Source organism: Megascapheus bottae, chromosome 2 (genome assembly GCF_031878675.1).
Source record: "Megascapheus bottae isolate mThoBot1 chromosome 2, mThoBot2.hap1, whole genome shotgun sequence".
Classification (NCBI taxonomy): domain Eukaryota; kingdom Metazoa; phylum Chordata; class Mammalia; order Rodentia; family Geomyidae; genus Megascapheus; species Megascapheus bottae.
The window spans coordinates 80,603,607-80,630,085 of NC_143510.1; the positions used below are offsets into that span (position 1 = coordinate 80,603,607).

Below are 26,479 nucleotides of genomic sequence, written 5' to 3' on the forward strand. Positions count from 1 at the left end.
ATTTATGTGCCAGTGATTGCGTATAGAGATTCCATTCTTGAATACTTCTTTGTTAAACTTGACATTTGAAATAGGATGTAACAAATCAATGTTAATAAAAATCTTTTAATTAAAAAAGAGTATTGTGTCTGCAAAACTGATGATGCAGAGGCCTACCTTGTGGAAGCCAGGAACACTGATTTTGTGGTTGCTCTTGTTAAAGCAGTAACTATGTCATTCCCATTCCCACAAACTGTCTATCTCCCTATGGTTTAGTCAGAGCTAAGTGTTTCTGACTTGTCATTTATTAGCCAAGGAGGGCATAAGCACGTGATCCTGACCTTACTACCTGTCTGGTCTCAACTCTGGTCCTTCCTAAGTTGACTCCTTTGACACACTGCTATGGTTACCTCAGCTGGGTGCCTTTGCTAAGGGACTTGTCCCAGGTTTAGTGTCCTTCAAATAATTCTTTCTTCATATATTACCTCCTCCTGAAAGTGCTTCTTTTTCTTTCCTGTTTTGTTTTTTCTTTTTGGTGGTTGTAGGGATTGAATCAGGGCTTTGAGTTTGCCAGTTAAGTGCTCTACTACTTGAGCCATGCCTTAGTTCTTTTGTATTTTTAATTATATCTTAAGGTAAGGTCTCTCCAACTCCTCTCTCTGTGCTCTGTGTTCTCAATTCTAATGACTTCATCCACTCAGCCAAGGCATCATTGCTTCCGCTTCCTGTTCCTACTCCCCAACCTCGAGAAGGTAAAACCTCCACTGTGCACACCACACTTAGCTGTGCTACTGTGCCATTGCTCCATCCATCTGTGAACTCTGAAGATTTGAAGGGCCTGGTTCCAGATGTAAGGCATATAAACAGTGCCTGGAGAGTATAGAGTTTGTTTAATAATATTTTTATGTTTGTACTAAGATGTCTTCCAGTAATTTTGGCTTCCAGCTTCTAAGAACAAAAGGGTTTAAAATAATCCCTAGAGAATCATGGCAAATGCTTAGCTCCACTTCAGAAAGAAGCAAGACTATTTGTAACTCAAGTGCTCAACATAAAAATGACCTGGACTTGTCCTTATGGCTTTGATTTGTAGAATTTTAGACTAGAAAAGTGCCCTTGGAGATCATTTGGCCATAAATTGTAAACTGGTGACCTGGAGATATTTTTATGTCATTTTATTACTTGCTCCTGTTTTTCATTTAAACACCCTTAGGCAGGACATTTGTTCTTTATTTCTCCATATTGTGCACTGTGCGCTATCTTAATGTAGTACTTAACTAATCTGTGCCATCTACTCTGAAAGGAACATAAAAATAAAATGTCTGAATAGGCCAACTTATTTCTCTCTCTCCCTCTCTCTCTCTCCCTCCCTCCCTCCCTCCCTCCCTATTCCTCTCTCTCTCTCTCTCTCTCTCTCTCTCTCTCTCTCTCTCTCTCCAGCAAAACTCTCTTAAATATATGCTTTAGGCCTCCAATTTTCTCATTAAATTAAGACAGATATTTATATTTCCTTCTACTGATGTGGCCAGATACCTAATGATCACCATTTCGCTAAATCTAGTTCCGAGCTTTAGACCTAAGTCCCTCTTCTTTGGTACTTAGGACTATATTCTGGGTTTTCTCCTCTTTACTGAGCCATTGTTTCTTTCTCCTTAGCAGATTCCCTTTCATGTCCTCAATTTCTAAATGTTGGATGCCTTAAAGTGCAACCCCCTTAACCTGATTCTTTTCTCCATCTGCTCCTATTCCCGTAATGTTTGTGCTTTGACATTTCCTTAATGTAAAGTCTTCAGACAGGCTTGACTTGTCTAGTAGGCATTTCCAAGTTAATACAATCAAGCAACAATTCTTAAATTAAAGCCCCTCTTCTTATGGTCGTCCTCAATTCAGTTAAGCATATGTCAGCCTACCAGCGGGTCATACCGAAACCCACGGACTTCCTCACTGGTCCTTGCTATCATGTGTCATATCCCATCTCCGTTGACTCCATTTTACTCCTGTGGCACCTCTTCACTTCATTCAAAGTAAAGGCCAAATAAGGCTTAAACGTGATCTACCTGGACCTTGATAGTCTGGTTCTCTTTATATATTTTATTTCCTGTCTCCCCATCTTTTTTTTAACTTCTCTAATTCTTTTTCTATCACTATCCTCAATTGGCCTGTACTAGTCACATTATGCTACCTATTGTTTGGGAGAAGTCAAGACATACCTCGAACATCCCTGCCCCATTTTTCTCCCACCTCTCAAGGTGCCAACATGGGATTCCCTTGATTACTCCCACTGAAATTTTCCTGATCACCCTGTTTATAAAATGAATTCATTCATCGGTATATGTCATTCCTCCCTGTTTCTGCTTTACTTTTCTTTAAAGTATGTTACCACCTTCTAACACATTATACATTTTATCTCTTTTTTTGTCAGTATTCTGGCTTGAACTCATGTCTGGGCTCTGTTGTCCCTGAACTCTTCAGCTCAAGGCTAATGCTCTACCACCTTGACCCACAGCTCCACGTCTGGTTTTCTGGCTTCAGACCATGATCCTTAGACCTCAGCCTGCTGAGAAGCTAGGATTATGGTGTGAATCAGTGGTTCCTAGCCCAGTTGACTTATTTTGTTGGTTCACCTCTTCTTTATATACTCAATCCGCACAATGTCTTTGCTTTTTTCTCCACTATTTAGTCTAGGGCCCAGAAAATAGTAGGTACTTATTATGAGTTACATTATATATCTCCCCTCTTTCCAAATTCATATGTTCAGATCCCCATGATGCTTTTTGGAAGTAGCATCACTGCATATCTCATTAGTTCCCATGAGGACATGCTGAAGTAGGATAGACCTCTAATGCAATATAACTACTGTCCTTGTAAAGAGAAAGAGACAAACGGGGAAACAATGTGAGAAGACACAGGGAAAAAATGGCCATCTTGGAGACGAGAGAGGCCGAGAGCAAATCGTTCCTTCACAAAACAAATTCTGCAGACAACTTGATTTTAGTCTTCTAGCCTCCAAAATAGTGTGACAATAAATCTCAGTTGATTAGATTACTAAGTTTAATCCTGAGACTCCTGGAAAACTTACATGATAATCAAAAATAGTAAAAATGTGAATGAATGGATGAATTAACTTTTCAAAACCTGGTGACATGGAGCAACTTCCTAGAAACACAGTGCTAAACTGGCAGAACCAAGGACAAAATCCAGGCTCCCTTCATCAGCCACCACAGTATGAGGCAACTTCCACCTGTCTCACATGCTCTGGAATCTCTGCTGTCTCACCTTTCCTCCCCTCTGACTGAACACCCTATCTACAATCACATACTCTGGACAGTTATTAATGTATGTCTGCTGAGCATTTTGAGCTCTTCTCAAAGAAAAGCCCTATGCATGACTTCCATTTTTTCGGAAATAATAAAAGTTGTTATCATATATGAAGGGGAAGAAAGAATGATTCACTGCTGAGCCACTGAGCCTCAGGGAGCAATCCAAGGTTTAGAAACAGACAATCAACTATGATAAGTCACGATGATGTCACAATGGAATACACAAATGCCTCAGTGGGCTGATCCAAAGGAACAGCACAATTAAATCAGCTCACTGCTGAGCACACTGCTCCATCAGTGAGGCACTACTACCAATTTTGACAGCCACATTAAGGAGAGGTAATAGAAGGAGGCGGCAGGAAGCAGCAGTCTATGAACATGCCCTGTGTAGGAAGAAATGATTTCCAGTGGCTAGTGAGTTAATGAATATTGTTCACTCCCTGAAGAGGTCAAGCATGTTTGGACATTTACCAAATAGGTCAGAACAGAGGTTTTTTCCCAGAATGGACTGGGTATAAGAGACAGATAAGAGCCAACCTGGGTGACAATTGAAATACTTCACAATATCTGCAACGTAGGCCACCCACTGCCAGCACAACCTGAGAAGTTCTTGTCCGTGCCTATGGTAAGACTCACTTGGATGCATTTAGAGAGTTGCCCTTTGCCTCTTGGACCCCTGGTTTAGTGTCTTCATCACAGGGTGACATATCACTGCTCATTACAGTGTTACAAAGGTCAGTGCTAGTTTGTGACAATGCCTGGTAAATGTCAAATTCTCATGAATAGCAAACTTTTATATGTCATTATTATAATGAATGCTAGAAAATGCTAATTAACTCTTAGAATTCTAAAAGTTAACTCTTTCTGTTACCATTTTACAGATGGGAAAAATTTAACATAGAAAGAGGTAAAACATTTTTCTCAATGCCACACAGCCAGCCAGTGGTAAGCCTGGGTCAGGGGACACAAGATGTCTGGCTCTCAAGAGCTCAATCTTTGATTTATACCACCTCAGGGAATGTCAGAACACTGTCTCCTACTGTGTGCTAAAGAGTCCATGTCTCTCAAGCCCTGTGTATCAGCACCTCAATGTTTTAGCTCAAGGACAGCAGAGAAGACATCACTGTCCTGTGCTCAACGAATGACCCTTTTTCCTATGTCCACTTTAAATTCATTGACATGAGGAGAGATGAGAAAGCAACTGAATACAAAAGAGAAGGTCACAAGGCTTTTGTTTATACATGTGTATTATTTTTAATTTAACATGTAATAATTGTCTTTGTTTATAGGGTATAATATTTCATTGCTGGTATATAATCTATACACAACAAATCCAGGTAATTGGTATTGCATGTCCTTATTTCTTTGGGTTTCTTTATGAATTATGTAATAGGTGATCATGAACTTATAGTTACTCCTCTGTGCTATAGAACACAAACACTTATTCCTTCTCTCCATCTGTGTTTTGTCTTTTAATTTTGTATCAGCTCATTCAGAGCGAGCTAGTGAATAATGCTGTGATAACAAAAGTGTGCTAAAGCTCTGAGATGAGTGAATGGCCCTATGCTTGAGGACTACATAGTGAGACGGGTCTTATGTGAATTAGGAGGAATGGGGTTTGGAAGAATGAAATGGGGAGGGAAGGGAAGAAGGAACATTTGTCGAGCAGCCACCTCATGCAGACATCACTGTAGGTGTCTGACCTCCATGGTTTCTTTTAGTTCTTATAACAACTCAGCCATTAACCAACATTTCTCAAGTGCCAGGCACTATAATACATACTGGAGTTACAAAATTAAATATATGATCCCTGCCCTTCGCAGGATGAAGAAAAGCAGAGGAGGAATTTGACCTTTATGCAATATATGAATATGCTCTACAGTCTAAGATGGCCTATCACATCTATCGCTTCTGCACATGGGACTGTTTCCAACCTGGGCACCCATGTTCTAGGCTTTGGGATACCACCATTTCTTACTTTCCCTAATCTCTTCATAGAAGTGGAGGTAAGTTGGTGAAAGGTGTGACTCTCTACTTTGGAGTTTATACCTAGAAGCAATGAGAGAATCAGGCAAGTGTATATGGGAATAAACTGAGAAGGCTATCAAAAAGGAGGGGTGAAATAGAATGGAGGGAAGCTAAGTGGTGCCTGTGAAAGCAGATGCTGTGAATTAAAGGAAAACAATTAGTATGGAAGGATTTAGATGGTTGTAGGAAGGGAAATGTGTAGATTCACAGGATTGTGAATATTATATGTATTGTAATTTAATCATCTCCTAATGTTAGAATAGTTTAATATTTTTCTGCATTACAGTGGATACTCTGATGATGTCTTTTCGCTTTTATATTTAACTCTTCTCTACACTTGGAATTTATTCTAATGTATTTGAATCTGTGTAAAGGAAGATTTTATATAAATTAAAGAATAGGATTGTGTGATCCTATTCCAGAAATAGCTAATCTGGCCTAAAGTTTATTTTCCCAGTAGAATTAGCCATTAATGACTTCCAATAATCACTGCACTGAATTGGGCACACAGAGACCCATTTAAGTGTGTAATAAAGGAGAGCATATGTTCAAGGGCTGGGCTGCCATCACTTGTGTGCCTCGTACAGAACATACTCTTACTAAATGGAAATTATGGTTGCTGAATAATGCAATCTACTAAACTCTCACACAGAATCAGAAACCCTCAATTCTTGAGCTGGATCTGTACTGGTTTACAATAGGACTCAAACACATTGTACCTCCTTGACCTCAACGCCCACTTTCCAATTGCCTGTCTTTCAAAACTAAGTAGATTTCTTTAAAAAAAAATACTGTCATTTGGAAGAATTTTTCTTTTCTTTTTTAGTTTGTCCTTATTCAAAATGCAGGGAAATTTCAACTATATATTTCCATAGTCTCTTTAAAAGTTTAATAACAGAATAGAAGCTGTGTACAGTTCAAGTTCAGGAAATCAGGAGAAGCTCACTAACTCAAACACTCAGTTATTTGAAGATGATGGTTCATTTATTTGTGAGGACTTTTGTGATTAAATACCACAAGCTGGATACTTTAAACAACAGAAATCCATGATGGAAGCATGTTAGAAGATCTGAAGAGAAAAATCTGTTCCATGTCTCTTGCCTACCTTCTGTTTTTGTTTGGTTTTTGCTGGCAATTTTGGGATTTTTTTTTTTGCCAATGTGGGGCTTGAACTCAGGGCCTGAGCACTGTCCTTGGGCTCTTCTTCTCAAGTTTAGAGCTCTGCCATTTGAGCCTCAGCACCATTTCTGGCTTTTTTCCATGTATGTGGTACCGAGGAATCGAACCCGGGTCTTCGTGCATGTTAGGCAAGCACTCTACCACTAGGCTAAACTCCCGGCCCAACTTCCAGCTTTTTTTTCCCCCTATGTATGTGATACTGAGGAATTGAACCCGGGCCTTTGTGCATGCTAGGCAAGCACTCTACCACTAGGCCAAACTCCCGGCCCCGATTTTTTTTTAAGCTAAATAGGAACACCATCAGATTCCTGCCTTAGTTATCACATGACATTCTCCGTGGGTGCGTGTGTGTGTGTGTGTGTGTGTGTGTGTGTGTGTGTGTGTGAATAAACATTCCTTCTTTTTGCTAATGAGGAAACCAATAATACTGAGTATATCAGTGACCCTATTTTAACTCTAAAGACTTCAATCTCCAAATAAGATCACACTCTGAAGTACTAAGTTTAGGATTCCAACATATAAACATTTGTGGGGGGGGGGGTGGAGAAGGATGTAATTCAACCTGGAGGATATAACTCAACCCAGAGTGGTAATTGTTGGGCTAATTACTCTGATGAAACAGAATATAGGAACATTAGGAATAAACTAGGTTTCAACTTTAGCATTTTATTAAGTCTCAGACAGCATGAAACCCCTAAAATCTGCTTTTCAAATGTAGGGAAGAAGTGAGTAAGATAGGATTTCTTCATCAGATCAACCAGAGTCACTAAGGGTCAGCTACATGGAAACTGGTATAGGTTATTTCCCTTTCCTTGCACTTGTTTATATCATAAAAATATTCTGAGGGATATTTACTATACACTAATATTACCTAATGAAATTAAAATGTAACAGGAGCACTTTACTTATAAGATTTTTATTCAATACATTTTTATGGTTATAGTATGACCATTTAAATTTAAAGAGATAGAGTTCCCATTTAGTGACACTTCAAAAAGTTTTTTTTAAACCCTTAAAATATATTTAAGAATAGCCTAGACATATAAAATGGTTGCAAATGGAGTAGAATCTATGGATTGATACATATATTTTTCCTTCGTAATTATATATGTAATTATATATGTTGTTCTTTGGAATATGTGACCCACTTTGAAATCAAGTGAAAACATTGAGTCAGGATTTGTCATATTTCAGTGTTCACTAAATTTGATATTTTAGCCACTCAACCATGTTTCCTGTGATACTGCATTAAAAAAAGAAATATCTTGCTTGATTCCCCCCTGGTAGGCTGGAAAATATGCCATAGAGAAAAGTTCTTGTTTAGATGCCTTTCAAAATCTCTTACCAAGCATGTGCCTTTCCTGGGAGCAGGGCATTGTGATCTTCCTAAAAGATACTTTATAAAGGAGTTTCTAAGGCAATGGATTAATAAAAACTATTAACTTTCAAAGAGGAATGCATTCATTTCTAAAGGAAGTCGTAACATATAGCCCCATCTTCCTGGATCATACAGGATTGGGGCTCTGGAGATGCTTTCTTCATCCAGTTCCTCTACTCCTGTGAACAGGTTGTACACAGAGGTTCTGCAGAATCTCAGGGCTCAATGGAGCCGTCTGAAAGCCACTGCCTTAGAGCTTGGTCTGCAGTAGAAATGAAGGCATCTTTGTAGGCAGATCTACTTGATAATATAACAAATCACAGGAAGTATTCTTCACAAAAGGAAAAGGGAACCATATTGGTACCTATGCCCTAGGATTTATCTGGAAATTGTAACATAATGACTTCAGATGACTTCACCTGGTTTCTTTTCCATTAGCAAAGGAGGATTTAGTTTTAGAGACCGAAATTAGCTATCATCTGCCATTTCTTTAGGGAACGGGCACTGATTCCACAAATTGCATTATGGAACACTCTCACTTTGACAGTCACCTTTTGTTGTAGCAATGTTACATAAAAATACTAGCTGGCCATCAGCAGGAAAATTTAATGAGGTTAGAGATCATGTCCTCATCATGCTTGCTTCCCCCATGCTTAGTCTAGCTACTTATTACTACTGTTATCAGTTAATGTTACTTTGAAAGCAATTAGCACTTTTTTTTGTCAGTCTGGAGCTTGAACTCAGGACCTGGGCACTGTCCCTGAGCTCTTTTGCTCAAGGCTAGTGCTCCACCACTTTGATCCACAGTGCCACTTCCTCAAACTGAATATCTTGTTTCACCCTTTCACAGTTTAGTAGATTCCATTGCCAATATCTTAGGTTTGGGTAGAAAAAAGTGTAGCACACAGAAGTAACTTTCTCTTTTTCATGTAGATAAAAAGCAGAGGGGCTGGCTTTAAAAGCCAAGCAGCTCTTTTCCTTCTAATACTAGACAACAATTTAACAGTAATTTTGGAAGACACTCCAATTACCAGATATTATTCTCGACAGTGAGGATATGTGAAGAACAAAACAAATGTCTTTTTTCTTCTCATAGTGTTTAGGTAGTGAGATGCTAAGTAAATGCCTGATGATAGATAGATAGATAGGTAGATATACACACATGTATGCATATGGTATGTGGTGAATCATGTTTTGAAAATTGAATCTTACATCATTAACTTGTTTCTATACATTGCTTCTATCAGTTAATGAAATTACTGTGTTGAGTCTAATACACTTAGTACTTAGCACTAAGTGAAACAGCATTTTTCAGCTATAAGTTATTTACTGAGCTCAATGGTTGAAGCTATCTAAGGAGAGTTCATTTTAAGTTTCTGTCTTCAAGCATTTGATGAGATAAGTGAACCAAGGCCTATTAAGTGCTGTATGCACTTTTTTATACACTTGGGTTCTTGGAGTAGGTACCTCAGCAATCAAACCAACAACTAGCAGAGTTCTATCTAGATCCAGATGACAAGACTTTAAAACAAGTCAAAGTACTTTCTTAAAACAGCTTGAACAAGCATTATGGCTTTATTCCTCTGATTTACAAGATGTGAAATTGAACAGGAGGTGGATATAGGCACACTGTAGCTTACCACATTACCTGGCGTGCATTCTACTACAATTTTTATTTATCCATCTAGTACTTGGACCAAGGTAGTGTGCATGTCAAAGTTTTGGATTACAGAACATCAAGCACAAATAAACAATGTACACAAAAGTTTGGTTAGAGATAAAGAAGATACTCTGAAATCTCTCTTTCTCTCTCTCCCTCCCCCCACCTCTCTCTCTCCCTCCCTCCCTCTCCCTCTCCCTCCCCCTCTCCCTCCCCCCCCCCTCTCTTAATAAGTCAGGGCCTAGGCACTGTCCCGTCCCTGATCTTCTTTTGCTCAAGGCCAATACTCTGGGAGTGAAATCAAACCCAGGACTTCATGCATGCTAGACAAGCTGTCTACCACTAAGCAACAGTCCTAGTGAAATCTGTGAAATATCTTATCTCTGTGAATCTCTTGAAAATCAAAACTTCCTTCACTTTGCTTAGTTTAGAGAGGATGATTATATCTTTAGAGGCAAGAACTCAAAGATTACCGAATCTCACCCAGGACTATGTTACCTGAAGAGAGTTCCTTGGGTCTGTAGACTCAGCTGCCTCATCTACAAATGAAAGTAAATATAGAAACATACTCTTTTACTTCACTCATTTAACATGTATTTGTCAGATATTTATTGAACATCTCACTACCTAATAAATGTAATTGCAATTACTGATATGGCGGGGGAGAGATCTTGTTGAAGGTATGGTATAGGGGGTTGAACTCAAGACCTTGCATATGTTAGGAAGGCACTTTATCACTTAGGCCATATCGCCAGCCACTTTTTCTGCTTATTTTAGTTTATTTTGAAGGTCATGGGGGTTTGAACTCTGGGCCTGGGCTTCTGCCATTCAATCTGGATACTGGATGAAATATGGAATTCTGTGAATATTTAATGCCTTAGCTGGCTTCTGGATTCTCTTTGTTCCCCTAAGTAGCTAGGGTTACAGGTTTGTGCCACCAAACCTGACATTTTCTTTCTTTTTTCCCTTTTTAGTTCCCTTCTCTTTCTTCCTTCTTTATTTTCTTTGTTCCCTTCCTGCATGTTTTCTTTCCATTTATTCAACAAACACTTAAGGAACACTTACCACATGCCAGAGCATATGCTATGTGCCAAGCATGCACTCAAAACACTGAGATAATTAACAGCAGTCCCCACTTTCAGCTACCTCCTAGTCCAGTGGAATTGCAGTTACTCGAGGATGGAAGCCTATTCTATGCTATCTGGGTCAAAAGAATCATCTCAAATCTTTTGCATGCATTCCATGAGTTTCCTTTTTCATTTGCCATTGATTTTCCAGCTGGGATTCATCTTAATAGCCATAATGTATACTACTCATTCACGTAGCTCAGTGTGGCTTCTATAGGAGCTGTCAATTATTGTCATGTTCTTAAGAGATTTTAGAGCAAATGCTTGACCATTTGGGGGCCATTAAATTATATAAGAAACATGTCTCCCTTCTGATGCCTGTCTTCTATCCAACCTATGAAGATCAGAGAGAAGAAGAATGAAGTAAAAGAGCCCCTTGAGAGCCTAATGCTGTGATCTGTTTGGCTGCTTTCATATGCTTTGATTAGAATGCAAATGTTCTCCGAGGAAATCATTATGAAAGTGATTGCAAGTGAAGATGGAAATCTACCTCTAAAGATGACAACTTTAAGGGATTATTAGACATTTAGTATAGAACCTCCATCTCAGAAAACTTCAGCATCATTTTTAGTAAGTTCCATAGGTTGTGCTAAAAATTTTTATACCTTTTACAAAGGAACCTAAAGGAAAATATACCACAAAATATTTTCCTTCAATCACCCCAAGTAAATGTGGGGTGATCTGCTCTCTTTTTAAACATTCAGAATTACTCTGCAATTGCTTGGTGCTCCTGTCTCTACCCTCAAGTGGCAGTTCTGCTTGAGAGAGGTATTTTTCATTATTTAGAGTTTTCTGTAATTTTATTGTATGATGTTAATATTTAATAATATCACAGCCCCAGAGGCATCTTTGTGCAACTTGAAAATATACACATTTTTGTCCTGTTTTTACAACTTTTAACTCTTTATTCCGCCAGTACTCTGAATATTAGGAAATCCACATGGTTTTTATTGAGGGCTGTTGGTCCTGGCTCTTGACTAGTATTCCTTGTCAGCTTTCTTTTGAGAACATAAATTCCTGCTCCCTACACATTGGTCCCAATTTCTTCATCAGAGAAGTAAATATGACCTTGCATAAAGAAAGTAATTAAATTGGTGTAGTTCTCTCACTATCTTAATGTGAATATGGTGTACACACATATAGTTTGATTTATTTGTGGACTTTTAGGGAAAGATAAGATTTTCTTAGAAATTCACAGGAAAATATGACATTGTTATTATGCATGCCGGTTGATTCCCTTTTTCAGAATCCCGTGGTAGTGGTAGTGGTGATGCTATATCTCAGGTCAATACTTTATAGACAAAATGATGTGCCTGATGTGTGAAGGGACAGTTTAGTTTGTCTAATATATATAGTAATTATAGTTGTCAAGCCTAAAGTTTCCTAAGGGATTAATTTCCATTTTTTGTTTCTTTTTACCATTTTTGGTGGATAGTTCTGAGGACCCAGAACTCAGGAACATCACACTAGGCTGGTACCTAATGCTAAACCATGCCTCCAGCCCTTCTTTTGCACCCTATTTTTAGGATGAGGTCTGACTCTTCACCCTAGCACATTCCTAGACTTCAAGCCACCTATTTCATGCCTCTTATAGTTTCTGGGATTGTAGTTGCTTTACCAGTATGTTCAGCTTGCCTCTATGGAGATGTGGTCTCTCAGTCTTTTTGCCCAGCATCCTTATAATCTGATTCTTAGTTTTTAGTTACTTTTGTTTTGCTAGTCACAGTTGCAAAAGACAATCTCCTCCTTCAATGAAATAGGTACATGATAAAAGTAGGCTGGATTTATAGAAACTGCTTTCTATACAATGAATGAAACTGTTGGTCCCTGATCACCTCATCTTTGCTCTCTGCCATCAATATTATACAATATAAAACATTTGTTACCTATTTTGACAACAGGCAAAAAGGACTTGGTTTTTGTATTAAGAGGAAATGTAGTCTGATTGATTTATCATTTACTCCCCCAATCACATCCATTTCTCCTTATTCATTTATCTTTCCTACTTTTCTCAGGGTCATTTATTTTCTTCCAGTGTCTGCCTTCTTGTTGTACTGTTTTGGTCTTCATTTCTCTAAGGACACTAACAAAGCCATTTTTCTACATTCATCAAAAACAGACTTAAGGTTTTTTTTTTGCTATGATAAACTTCCATATGTAGATATCTCTGTAATAAGCTGACTGACTTTTATGTGTACGTATCCAGAAGTGGTCTGACTGGATCTTAAGAATGTTCTATTTTTTTTGAAACAAAGTTCTATTTTAAGGGAAGGGGGAAAACATGATTGGGAGGGGGGGAAGTGGGGAAAAAACATGAGAAAGGGGTATCAATGTGTGAGAAGTAATGCACCTACTGTCTGGTGAATGTAACTGTAAACCCTCTGTACATTACAATAAAAAATAAAAAAAGACATGTTTCTTTCTAACCTTCTTTCTCAATTCCCATTTGAGCTGCAAGCAAGAAATAAGCATGAAAGCAAATGGGGAGCGTGGCACGCTGCCCTTCAGATGTGGATGCTGCCATTTGAACTTGGCACTCTATTCCTTCTGTTTTCCCCTTAGGAAAGGAGGAAACTGGATAGAAGGGACTAATTAAAACCCAGATGAGCCAGGTGCCAGAGGCTTAGGCCTATAATACTAGCTTCTCAGGAGGCTGAGATCTGAAGGATCATGGTTTGAGGACAGCCTCAGGCAGAAAAATCCTCAAGACTCCATTGCTAATCAACCATCAGAATGCAGACTAGAAGCATGGCTCAAGTGGGAGTGCTGATGCTGAGAGCTAGAAAGCCAATGGAGAGCAAGAGTCCCTAAATTCAATCCCAGTAATTGTAAAAATAAAACACAATACTCCTAAGCCATCCTAGCAAGGTTGAGACTGCATGCATGCAGCCAGCGTCACAGATAGATGTCCCATATTATTTCAAGATTTAAATCAGATATGGTCATATAGGATGAGACTATACCAAATGAATTCTAGGATATGGAAGCAAGAGGTTTATTTTTGTGACTGTTGTTCTCAAGGTACTGTGTGCAGTTATTTTATTTTCCCTTTATGGTCAATCTCATGTGGTTAATGTATCTGATTTTGTTACCTGATATATTGTGTATATGTTTGTTTATTTGAGATGGAGGAGCGGAGAAAACAAGATGATTGGGAGGGGGAAGAGGGAGGGAAAGGAGGACAAAAACATGAGAAGGGCTATCAGTGTTTAAGAAGTAATGCACCCATTACCTGACAAAATATAACTATAATCCCTCTATATATTACCCCAACAAAAAAGTATAAAAAATAAAAAATGAAATTAAAAAATTAAAAAAAATATTTAGGTTGGCCAATATTCCCTTCGGTTGTCCCTCCTTCTCTGTCTCTGTCTCTTTTTGCCAGTCCTGGGCTTGAGCTCAGAGCCTGAGCACTGTCCTTGGACTTTCTCAAGGCTAGAGCTTTACCATTTGAGCCTCAGCACCACTTTTGGCTTTTTTCTATGTATGTGGTACCGAGAAATAGAACCTGGGTCTTCATGTATGCTAGGCAAGCACTCTGCCCCTAGGCCAAACTCCTGGCCCCCTTGCGTGGTTCTCTTACCAAAAGGTAACTGTCTAATGTCTACGAGAAGTGCCATTTTGTTTTCTCTTTATTTCTCTGTTCTATAGATAGTACAGATTTATGTCTCTATGTAACTTGGTAGTTATTACAGATTTAAAGAATATGTATATATTTCTTCATGAGATTCAATATATTTTTCTTTCTCTTGCCTTCTGTACAACAATGGTGTATTTAGTCTTGAGAATACAAATTAACTCCAAATGTTTTTGTGCATTTGACTTTAGGAAAACCCAAGGACCATTTCTCAAGCCACATTCTGTCTTTCCTTTCTATCTTGGTCCCCATTGGCTGGTTTTACCTTGTTCGTACATACTATCAACCTAAGGGCACACTGCAGCAGAGGAACAAATGTGGAATTGATCTACTTAGTTTCACTCTTAGGTCATGCAGTCCCTCAGCAAATTACTAGGCTGCCTTTGGTTGTCAGAAGAAAATGCTCTTCTATGAAAAGGCTTTAAGGACTGTTGGAAAGAATTCAGAATTGAGGTTAGCTTCTTTTGTTTCTTAATCAATTCATGAAATAGACTATCACACAGTAAAATCATTCCCCTATGCCAAACTGTTATTTTGAAATGGATTATCAAATAATGGTACAGAGTAATTTCCCTAGCTCAGTGAGTAAGAAGGCAAAGTATATTATTTGCTAATGCAAACAGTGAGTCTGCTCCAAAAATTTTAATATGCATATTCTAGATGGGACAGGAAGACAAAAAGTGATTCCTTTAATAATTTTCCAGGCCCAAGTGACCTGTAACATACAAAATATGATTTTATTAAGTACAATAACACTTGCTTTGTTAAGAATAATGAACTTCAGAAGAATGGCCTAATGTAGAACTCCACAGCTGATAAGCTTTCTGCATAAGAACAGAAAGAAGACATTTCTTATACAGTTTTGGGTTCACAGCTTAGCACTTGGTGGCTATTGCTGCTAACAGTAGCACACTAACCAGCATATAATAAAGCAGTAGAAACTGTTCATGTTAAGATTGTGGTAGAAGATGGGAGAAATAAATATCTATAATCAAGCTATGTAAGAATAATGCTTGACAGTGTAACTTCACCTTGATGTTTTATTTATCAATGATAGATTTTGTCACTCATTCCCTAAGTGACACATTAAATCCCACTTCTGAGCTCATAATTATAACATTTATGTATTCAGTTCTTACTTCTCTCTTAAGCACTAGATCCAAATAGCCACTTTTTCACTTGACATTTGCATTGAGAAAGCAAACCTATTAGGTTTGGTGAACCCCAGACCAAATCTTTGGTATTTCCTTCTGCCTTTTTTCCATTATGAATACTCTCATTCATTTAGTTTACAGGGCTTGTAACCTAGGAATTAACATTTTCTTTCTCCTAACAATCCCTTAGTAAGTTCTGTTGCTTTACCTTTAAAATATATCTTAAATGCAAGCAGATATCATCAGTTCTATTGAATCATTGTCTTTAAGTTGCTGAGCTCATTCAAACTTGTTGCTTCCTCTCACTTTTGCTCCTCTGCGGTTCATGTCTATAAGGCAATCAGTGAGCTTTTGAACATGTAAATCAGATCATGTCATCTCACTGTCCAACTTGAAACCAACTACTCTTTACAGCAAGAAGAAGCTCCTTATGAATCCTAACCTACAAGGCCATTTATGACCCATACTTCTTTGTTAGATCTCTTCTCACCTCCTGAGACTCTTCCACCAGCCTCTGTGTCCATTCCATCATTTGCTTAGGGGCACTCAGATTTGCCCCCAGTGCTGCTTGAATTTGCAGTTTTCTAGGTCTTTAATGATTTTCTCACTTACTTCCATGATGTCTTCTCTTCCCTTGACTATTCCTACATAATCTTATACCCTTCCAACCGCAGAGTTTACTCTAAGCCTTCATGTATTCTTTGGCTTTTATTCATAGTGCCTATAATCTAGATTATATATTGATTTTTTTTCTTATTGTGTCCCGAGGCTGGGACCATTGTTTTAGTCACTTCTGTGTCACCAGTGTCTAGAATAGAGCCTGACACATAGTAGACAAGAAATGTTTGTTCACTACGTTATTAATGTAATGATCTTTCTCCTTGAAAACTATGACCTTCCATTGTCTAAAGAACTTCAGTGTAAACTTCTTTCTCTTCCTTAGCCAAGGAAGAGACTTTCTTTTCCTTAGCCAAGGAAGAGCCAAGGGACTTAAGTCCCTTAACATCTTACTTTCTGCTGTTTCCAGTCACAACTTCCTTCTAGGCATTAGTCATCCTGTTACTGACTCTCTTTCTTTTTGGTGTGATATCTGTTTCTCTTATCTCTTGGCAAACCACAGCTTATCAGTCATGTTTAGCTATTATATCACCTCCTCCGCAGACTCTGCACTTAATTAATTTTCTCCCATCAAAATTCATTTTTATATCTATTATAATAAATACCATATTATATTACATTTGGTTATTTACATGTCTGTTTTTCTTTGATAGGTCAGAATAAGGATATTAGGTCTTTCTAATGTTGTGCTTCTAGCACCTAAGACAGTGATTGACATACAATTAGCATTAATTAAAAACTTCATAGGGGTAGAGTGTTTGCCTAGCATGCACAAAGCCCTGTGTTCTATTCCTTTGAATCATATAAGCAGAAAAGGCTAAAAGTGGTGCTGTGGCTCAAGTGATAGAACACCAACCTAGAGAAAGTCCAAAGACAATGCTCAGGCTCTGAGTTCAAGCCCCAGAACTGTCAAAAAATTTTTAAAAAACTTCATAAGTGAATAGGCTTGTTTCAAGTCATAAATTCTCTCCAATCCTCCTCCATCATAACTTCTTTAGATTACACATGATATTGTTCTCCAGATGTTTCTGAAACACTTTAACATCAATAGTAATATGGTTGTGGGAAGCACATCTACAATGGCAGAGAAAGGACCTTTGAAACTCACTCATACATAGAAAGCAAGAACACTGGTAGATGGGTCATAATAAGGTGACATTGATCAAAATGCATCATACTCGTAAACTGAGATGTTGAATTGAAACCCCTTTGTACAACTTCTGGAAGATACCAATTTTTTTTAAAATAAGCCTTTTCAGAATTTAGGAGTTAACCAAAGGCTTCCCTTCTCTCTCTCTCTGTCTCTTTCTCTCTCTCTGTCTCTCTCTCTCTCTCTCTGTCTCTCTCTCTCTCTGTCTCTCTCTCTGTCTCTCTCTCTCTCTCTCTCTCTCTCTCTCTCTCTCTCTCTCTCTCTCTCTCTCTCTCTCTCTCTCTCTCTCTCTCTCTGTCTCTCTCTCTTTCTGTAGGTCATGGAACTTGAACTCAAGTTTTGGGTGCTGTCCCTGAGCCTTTTCACTCAAGCCTTGTGCTCTACCACTTTGAGCCACAGCATCACTTTCAGGTTTTTTTGGTGGTTGATGGGAAATAAGAGTCTAACAGGGCTGGCTTTGAACTACGATCCTCAGATCTCAGCCTGAATAGCTGGGATTATAGGCATGAGCCACTGCTTTTTAACAATATAAAAAGCACTTTTATAACATTGGTGAGAATAATAAGCTTTGTAGCATGTTAATGACTTATTACCAACTAGATTCAAAATATTCTTGAAAGTCAACAGCCTTGAAAGCCTGGTAGTTATGAAAGCCTAGCAGCCTAGAATGGGGCAGCACAGGCCTGGAGTTCCCCCTCATGTTCAATTCCCAGAGAACTGTCACAAATTAACCAGTCTGGAGGCTGGAGCTCCATTTTCTTAAGGGTTTGTCTTTATTTGCCTCAACCCTAAGCTTGCTTGATGGGAGCAGCCCTGTCCCCAGAGCATTTGTTGAAACACCAGGAGCAATTGTTTCACATCAAAGCTTCCAGCCCCTAATTATAAGATACTAATTAAGGCTAAAAACAGGATGATCACAAATTTCATAGGCAAAACTGGAGAATGAGCTCTCCTTAGGGGGCTAGGAAAAACCCTGACATATTTCTGGTAATCTGGATGGCCATGGCTGGATACATACCCAGAAAAGATCTGACAAGACCTTAACTATTCACTTTTGACTCACTTTGTGATTTTGTGCAAGATGAATGCAAAGCTAAATTGTAAATTGTCTGCTGATCATTTAAAATAATCCCAACACATACACAAGAGTCTCTCCTCAATGGTTGAGCATCTTATTGGTTGAAGACATTTAAGGAATTAGGTAATCATTAGCTCATCACTAGCTAACTGAGTACTGTCGCGCACACACATTGACACAGAGTACTGACACTGACAGACAGGGAACACAGACTTTTCAAAATTTGTCCAGCAAAGTCACTAAAAAAGTAAGCAACAACCCAACATCAATACTCCTCAGAGAATACTTTTCCTGAGAGAGAATAATATTTTTAGAAGGAAATAGTATGACCTTTAGAATTAGTATATTATTCAAAACATGTAGCATCCAGTTAGAAATTAGGAAGTACACATGTAAAGAGCAAAGTGTGACATATACACAAGCAAAGAAGTCAATAGCAGCTATCCTTAGACAATGTTGGATTTTCTAGACAAAGTCCTTAAATCTCTTATAAATACTAAAGGTAAGCCTGCTTAAAGAATTTAAGTAAAGCATAAAAATAATGTCTATTCCAGGGCTGTAATAAAGAGATAGAAACTATAAAAGCAGTAAAATAAAAATTAGAGTAGAGCTGGAGTGGTGGCTCACGCCTGTAATCTTAACTACTCAGGAGGCTGAGATCTGAGAATCATGGTTCAAAGCTGGCCCTGACACTAAAGACCTTAAGACTCTTATCTCCAGTTAACCACTAGAAAACCAGAAGTGTTACTGTGGCTCAAGGGGTAAGGTGGTAGCCTTGAGCTGAAGAGCTCAGGGACAACACCCCAACCCAGAGGTAGGGCAGTAGACTTGAGCTGAAGTGCTCAGGGACTGCACCCAGTCCCAGAGGCCAAGCCCTACGACTGACCAAAAAAAAAAATTGTGGAGTAGAGCAGTAAAATAATGGAAATGAAAATATAACTGTGGTCCAAAACAAAAAAAGAATAAACAAATTTGAATATAATGCAATTAAAATTAATGAGTTACCAAGTGTAAGAATACATCATAATGGGATTTCTCTTCTCTTTTTTTGCCCTTCGGTTAATCTCATATTGTTACTGTATTTGACTTTGTTACCTGATATATTCTATATACATTTATTTGTTTATTTGAAATAGGGACAGGAAGGGAGAAAAACAAGATGATTGGGAGGGGCTGGAGGGAGAGAAACAGAGACAAAAACACGAGAAGGGGTATCTATGTGTGAGAAGTAATGCACCTATGTCAGGGTTTTTAGTCCTCTGTCCCTCCCGACCTGCAAGAGGGATAGAGAGAATAAAGAATATTTGAAGAAATAATGGCTAGAAACTTCGCAAACTTGATAAAAAGTGTTAATCTGCAATCTGTACTTCCAAGAATTTCAGTAAACTCATCAAAACTGTCCAAAGCAAAAGTCAAAGAGAGAATATTGAAAATAGCAAGACAAATGTGACTCATCAAGTTCAGGGTACCAACATAAGATCAACAGCTAACCAAACATGAAGACAATGACTACTCAGAAGCAAAAGAATGCCTTATTCAAAATTATGAAAGGAAAAGACTTCTTTATAAAGGATTTTATATCTGGTGAAATTATGCTTTGAAATCAAAGGCAAAATGAAAATATTCTTAGATACACAGAACTCATCAAAGCCAGTCTGGATTAGCTAGTCTAATTAGCTAGCAAAAAAGCCACAAGTTGGAGGTGTGGCAAAACAAGCAAACAAATTTCAAGAACCTACTAGCAAACTGAACATAAAAAAAATATGACCAGTGTCTCTCCTTTTGAAAGTACCCATACTCAGTTTGTGCCTTTGCCTTTCTGCTTGCCTGCTTGCTTGCTCACTCAATAAAGCTCTGCTAAGTTTTCTTACCATTAAAAATATAGCCGGGCCAGTGGCTCATGCCTGTAATACTAGCTAATTAGAAGGCTTGAGATCTGAGGATCGAGGTTCAAAGCTAGTCCAGGCATTAAAGATGAGATTCTTATCTCCAGTTAACCACCAGAAAACCAGAAGAGGCACTGTGGCTCAAGGGGTAAGGTGGGTGGTAACCTTGAGCAGAAGAGATCTGGGACAGTGCCCAGGCCCAGAGTCCAAGCCCCATGACCGAATATATATATATATATATATATGTGTGTATAATGACCATGATTAAGTTGTATATCTCCTGGAAATGCAGTTTGTTCCACATACAGGTCAGTATAGTACCTTTCATTAATGTAAAAGAATAAAATGATCATATGAATAGATTTAGAAAAAAAATCAACCACTTTTTTTAAATCTTACTTTATTTTTATTGTCGGAGTAATGTATAGAGGGTTTACAGTTACATCCGCCAGGTAGTAGATGTATTATTTCCCACATATTAATACCCCTTCTTATGTTTTTGACTCTGTTTCCCTCCCTCCACCCCTCCCAAACAACCTCTTTTCATGACAAAAATTGCTCAACAAATCAGGGAAAACGTTTCCTCAATCTGATAAAGGAAAGTCATATACAAAAGATATAAAGCTTACATAATATGCAGTGGTTAAAAAAAAACTCAGTGCTTTTCATGGAGATAAACAAGGAGATGATGGCCTCTCTTCTTTTTTTTTTATTGGCATACTTTAATAGCATGAGTGTTTCATTATAATTGAATAGATGCATCCACATGGATCCACTGTACTTTGAGCAAACTTACCTCCTCAATTATATTTCCATACTCATTTCTACTCCTTTTTCTCTTTGTTGGGCTTAGTCTATATGTCACACACACATACACACACACATGCACATCCCATAGTTTGGTCCTCTATACCCTCTCCTCCTCCACTTGCTGATCTCTCTAGATAGCTTCCTTGTATATTCATGTCCCACTATTTATTATTATTATATAGTTACATAATATGAATGCTATATTAACTTTATATTAATATAATTTAGATTATTATTTTAGATTCCACATATGAGAAAAATGGGTTCTTTGTTTTCCTGCAAATGATATGATTTCATCTTTATTTATGGCTGTATAATGCTTTATTGTTTACATATAAAGGGTTCTTGTCACTTCCATTCAACATTGTACAGAAAGTGCTAGCCAGGATAATAAGACAAAAGAAAGAAAAACATTCAGATCAAAACTGAACATTTAGAGAGGAGGCTATAGATTAGTGTTAGAGTACTTGCATGGGTAAAGTGCTAGGTTTGATCCCCGGGGTGGTGGGGGGAGAGTTTTGTATATATAGTGAATCATAAGGAATACATATACATAAAAACAATACTAATTAATGAGGTCACTTTACGATAAATTTAGTGCTACCCCATGACCTATGTACATCTTCCTATATATTTTAAGTTGTCCCTTGATTTTGAATATCCAAAACAATGTAAATGGTTGTGTTTAGGAAGAAACAAAGAAATCTTAAAAGCTTTTTCAAATATTTTCAATCCATTAATCATTAAATCTGTGAGTATTGAACCCATGGATACAAAGGAAAAATTAAATGCAAACATAGTTGTATTTTTACATTCTAACAACGAGCAATTTGGAATAAAGTTAAGAAAAATAGTCCTTATGCAATAGCACTAAGAACAAAATACTGAGGAAAAGACTCAGAAATAAGTTTTACATTTTATGCTGGAACCTACAAATATCATTACAAAAAAATCAAGAAAATCAAAGTAAATGGAAAGATAACCAAGTATTTTTAGGAAGACAATCATCCCCAAACTGTTCTAGAGATGGGTATTTAAAGGACTCAGGATAGCTACAGAAGACCTTGAGTAAGAAGAAGAAAGAGAACTCATACTTTCTGATTTTGGAACTTGCTACACAGATACATTAATCAGGATGTTGTGAGTAGACATATAGATTAGCATAAGGGTGCCAAAAGCATCTAGTGGGGGGAGACAGTCATGGATGAAAGGTTCTAAGACAACGTTAAAGGGGAAGCTAGACTGATATGTCACATGAGATACAAAAATTAACTCAATGAACTGTAAGCCTCAATGAAAGTTAACACTGTAAAATTCTTAGAAGAAAACAAAAGAATAACTCTTTTGGACCATGAATTAGGCAAAGTATTCTTTTTTGCTTTCTTTTTTGTTTTTTTTTCATATATTTTTATTATAATTAATAGAAGGGTTACATTATATTCGCCAGATAGAAGGTGCATTACTTCATATACATTGATACCCTTCTCATGTTTCAGTCCCCATTTCCCTTCCCCCCACCCCATCCCTCATCTTGTTTTCCCCCTTCCCTATCTAATTTCAGATAACCAAATAAGCATATATACAATATATCAGATAACAAAGTGAGATACTGTAATAATATGAGATAACCAAGGGACAGCAAAAGAGGTGAGAGATAACAGTACATTAAGGACAACAATCACTCATTATATGCCTTTTGTTTCTATATCCTACAGGTCCTTTCATTTAGCATAATACTGTATGGCCTTATGTATCTAGGTTTACTCTATTGCAAATCTCTGCTAGGAGAGCCCAAGGTTTCTACTGATTATGACAAATGAGGGAAACCATTGAGCCTATGTTCCTTTGAGTCTGGCTTACTTCACTTAATATGATTTTTTCTAAGTCCATTTCCTAACAAATGGGGTGATGTCATTCTTTCTGACAGCAGCATAGAATTCCATTGTGTACAAATACCACATCTTGTTGATCCACTCATCAACTGAGGGGCATCTGGGTTGGTTCCATATCTTTGCTATGGTAAGTAGTGCTGCAATGAACCAAAATAAACAAAATCACAGACGAAAATGGTAATATCACGACAGAAATTACCAAGATCTAGAGCATCATGAGGGAATACTTCTCAAACCTTTATGCCAACAAATTTGAGAATCTAGAAGAAATGGATGAATTTCTAGCCAATATTAACATACCCACACTGAACCAAGAACTAACCCAACTAAACAGGCCTATTTCAAGCACTGAAATAGAAATGGCAATAAGAGACCTTCCACCTAAGAAAAGCCCAGGGCCAGATGGATTCACAGCTGAATTTTATAAGGTCTTCAAAGCAGAGCTCACATCAATACTCCTCAAGCTCTTCAACGAAATTGAAAATGAAGGTTCTTTACCAAACTCATTCTATGAAGCCAGTATAACCCTTATCCCCAAACCAGACAGATTCATCAAAGAAAGAGAACTATAGACCCATTTCTTTGATGAACATTGATGCAAAATTTCTCAACAAAATACTGGCCAACCGTCTACAACAACTCATCAAAAAAATTATACACTATGATCAAACTATTCATCACAGGGAGGCAAAGCTGGTTCAACATACGCAAATCAATATAACTCAACACATCAACAGGAGCAGGGACAAAAATCACATGATTGTCTCAATAGATGCAGAAAAGGCATTTGACAAGATCCAACACCCCTTTATGTTAAAATCTCTGGAGAAACTAGGAATCTATGGAACATTCCTCAGTATAATAAAGGCTGTGTATAACAAACCCACAGCTAGTATTATACTTAATGGCAAAAAGCTAAAGCCATTCCCTCTAAAATCAGGAACGAGACAAGATGCCCACTCTCCACTCCTCTTTAACATAGTATTAGAATTCCTAGCCAGTGCAATAAGGCAAGAAGCAAGCATAAAGGGGATCCAAATAGGGAAAGAGGAAGTAAAACTTTCCCTCTTTGCAGATGACATGATTCTGTATTTAAAGAATCCTATAGGGGGAAAACCAAGACGGGGGGTGGGTGGTGGGTGGGAGGAAGGGTGATGGGTAACAAGACATGTGAAAGGGTATCAATGTATGTGAATTAATGCACTTTCTATCTGGCAAATATCATGTAACCCTTTTATTAATTACAATAAAAAATTATATATAAAAAAAAGAATCCTATAGACTCCACTCTGAAGCTCCTTGAGCTGATTCAAAACTTTGCAAAGGTAGCAGGTATAAAATTAACCCTCAAAAATCAACTGCCTTCCTCTATGCCAACAGTGAGAGGAACGAGGCAACAATTGGGAAAGCAACTCCTTTTGCAATAGCCTCAAAGAAAATAAAGTACCTAGGAATTATCTTAACTAAGAATGTATAGGCAAAGTATTCTTTGAAATAACCAGAAAGACAAGTGAGAATGCACTTAAACATAAATAAAACCTTTGAGCAGTGGAGGTATATAGTTCAAGTGGTAGCATAGCAAAGGCAAGTCCCTGAATTCAAACCCCAATAACTGCAAAAAAATCTCACATCAAAAACAAAAAAGAAATAAGCAGACAAAAGGCTTTTGAGATTCAAAGGATTTAAGTAAGAAAATGAAAAAGACCACAGAAATGAAGGAGATATTTGCAAATCAATTATCTTCTACAGGGCTTCTAGCCACAAATAACAGTTCATTTGTAATTAACTGTTATAACTCATCAACAAAAAAAATCTATTTCAAAAATGCTGAAAGATTTGGAATAAGTATTTCTCCAAAAATATGTATGTAAATGGTCTATAAACAAATGAAAAGTTGCTCAAATTCAACCACCAAATGAAAACTACAATGAAATACCACCTTACTTGCATAAGATAATTAGAATAAAAAATCAGTAAGGAGTGTTAGCAAATTTAAAATTTAAAATCACATTGTTTTTGATTAATAGTTTAGCCACTCCCTAATCAGCATGGAGCTCTGTTATTGAGAATTCATGATAAAGGGAAAGCTTTCTTTACTCAATGGCCTTTTGGGTAAGAATAGATTTTTTTCTTTTAAGTTGTTTGGTATACTGTACAGTTGTTCCTCTATTCTGAAAAACTCATATTAAATGGGATAATTTAATTCCTAAATGTGTAGATTCACTTAAAAATACCTTTGGTTTTATCTTTTCAAAACATATTTTCTACTTGTGAAAGGAATCATGTTTGATGAGTGGCAAAACAGCAAATCCTCAAAAAATTCAACTTAGAGTTAGTATTTGAGCAAACTATTATATTCTCAGGTATAGAAACAAGAGAGGTGAAAATTGCCTACACAAAAACTAGTATGGAAGTATTTCTAGCAGGGTTATTTATTGACTAATAATACAAATCTATGTTCATCAGTTGATAAGTGGATCAATTAATAAATCACTGAATGAGATAAATGATATATCAATTCAAAAGAATACACGTGTATTATATTAAACTATATTTATAACCATATGTACAAACCTTGGAAACATTGTGCTAAGTGAAAGAGAACAATACATAGATAGCATAGCATTCTATTCCTATGAAATTACCAGTGTGGAGGATGGAAAGAGAGACAGAGATGGGTGTGACTCCTGATATGGACAGGGTTCTTTTTAGGACATGAAAACATTCTAAAATTACATAGTGGTGATGGTCACATAATTGTGTGAATATAATAGGAACCACTGAATTGCACTTAGAAGAGTGACTTAATGGCAGATGAATTATATTTCATTAAAGCAATGCTATGTAATTTAGTTCTTACTCCCCCCCACACACACACAATTTGGACAACTCTGGATTTACCATGCTGTTGGTAGCTCTGGAAGAAAATGATGGTGACAGCAAATGACATTTCAGGAATGGCTTTGAAGGGACCAGGAGCAATAGCCTGAGGATAATCAGAGTTGTTAGGCTATTCTTCCACCTTGGAAAGGAAAATCAGCCTGATTCTGTCCATCACAAATGGTGCTGGCTTGAGTTGTTGATGAATGTTCTATAAAGTTAAGCATTCTCTGTTATGTTTCAAATACAGAGCCAAATCAGCAACATCTTTCAGATTGGGGATATTTCAAACATAGCTGAAACTTTAAAACTGGAGGAATTTGAGGACTTCTGGTCACTGGCCAGAGGGAAGAGTTGTTTTCTGTAACATGGAAATGTATCTAACATTAAGAGAAAGTTATTTCTTTGCATTACGGATTAGGAGAAGCAAAACAACCAAACTAGCAATGTTGGGTAAGTGCAATTCAGAAACTTCATATGTACTAATTCTTGGTTTTGTTTTTAATTAGGATTCCAGTTGAAGATTGATTGATCTCCACCCAGTATGGAAATTTCCAAGATAAAGTAAATTTAAATTTGAGACAGTACACCCCGTATTATGATTTCGACATGAAATATAACGCGAAAGTTTTGTTGGAGTCACTAGATTGTGGCTATTTGGGGAAATTTTTTTCATATATTTTTAATTGTAATTAATAGAAGGGTA

General features: G+C 37.4%; 1 protein-coding gene and 1 long non-coding RNA gene across 11 annotated transcripts in view; one reads left to right on the forward strand and one right to left on the reverse strand.

Moving 5' to 3' along the window:
* Anks1b (ankyrin repeat and sterile alpha motif domain containing 1B) overlaps positions 1-26,479 on the reverse strand; it is a 905,411-nt gene that overhangs the window by 158,533 nt on the left and 720,399 nt on the right. The window lies entirely within an intron of this gene.
* LOC150067402 (uncharacterized) lies at positions 3,537-26,353 on the forward strand. The gene is made up of 3 exons (XR_016539600.1): positions 3,537-3,921; positions 5,120-5,302; positions 26,283-26,353. It is a non-coding gene; the product is annotated as an uncharacterized LOC150067402 (long non-coding RNA).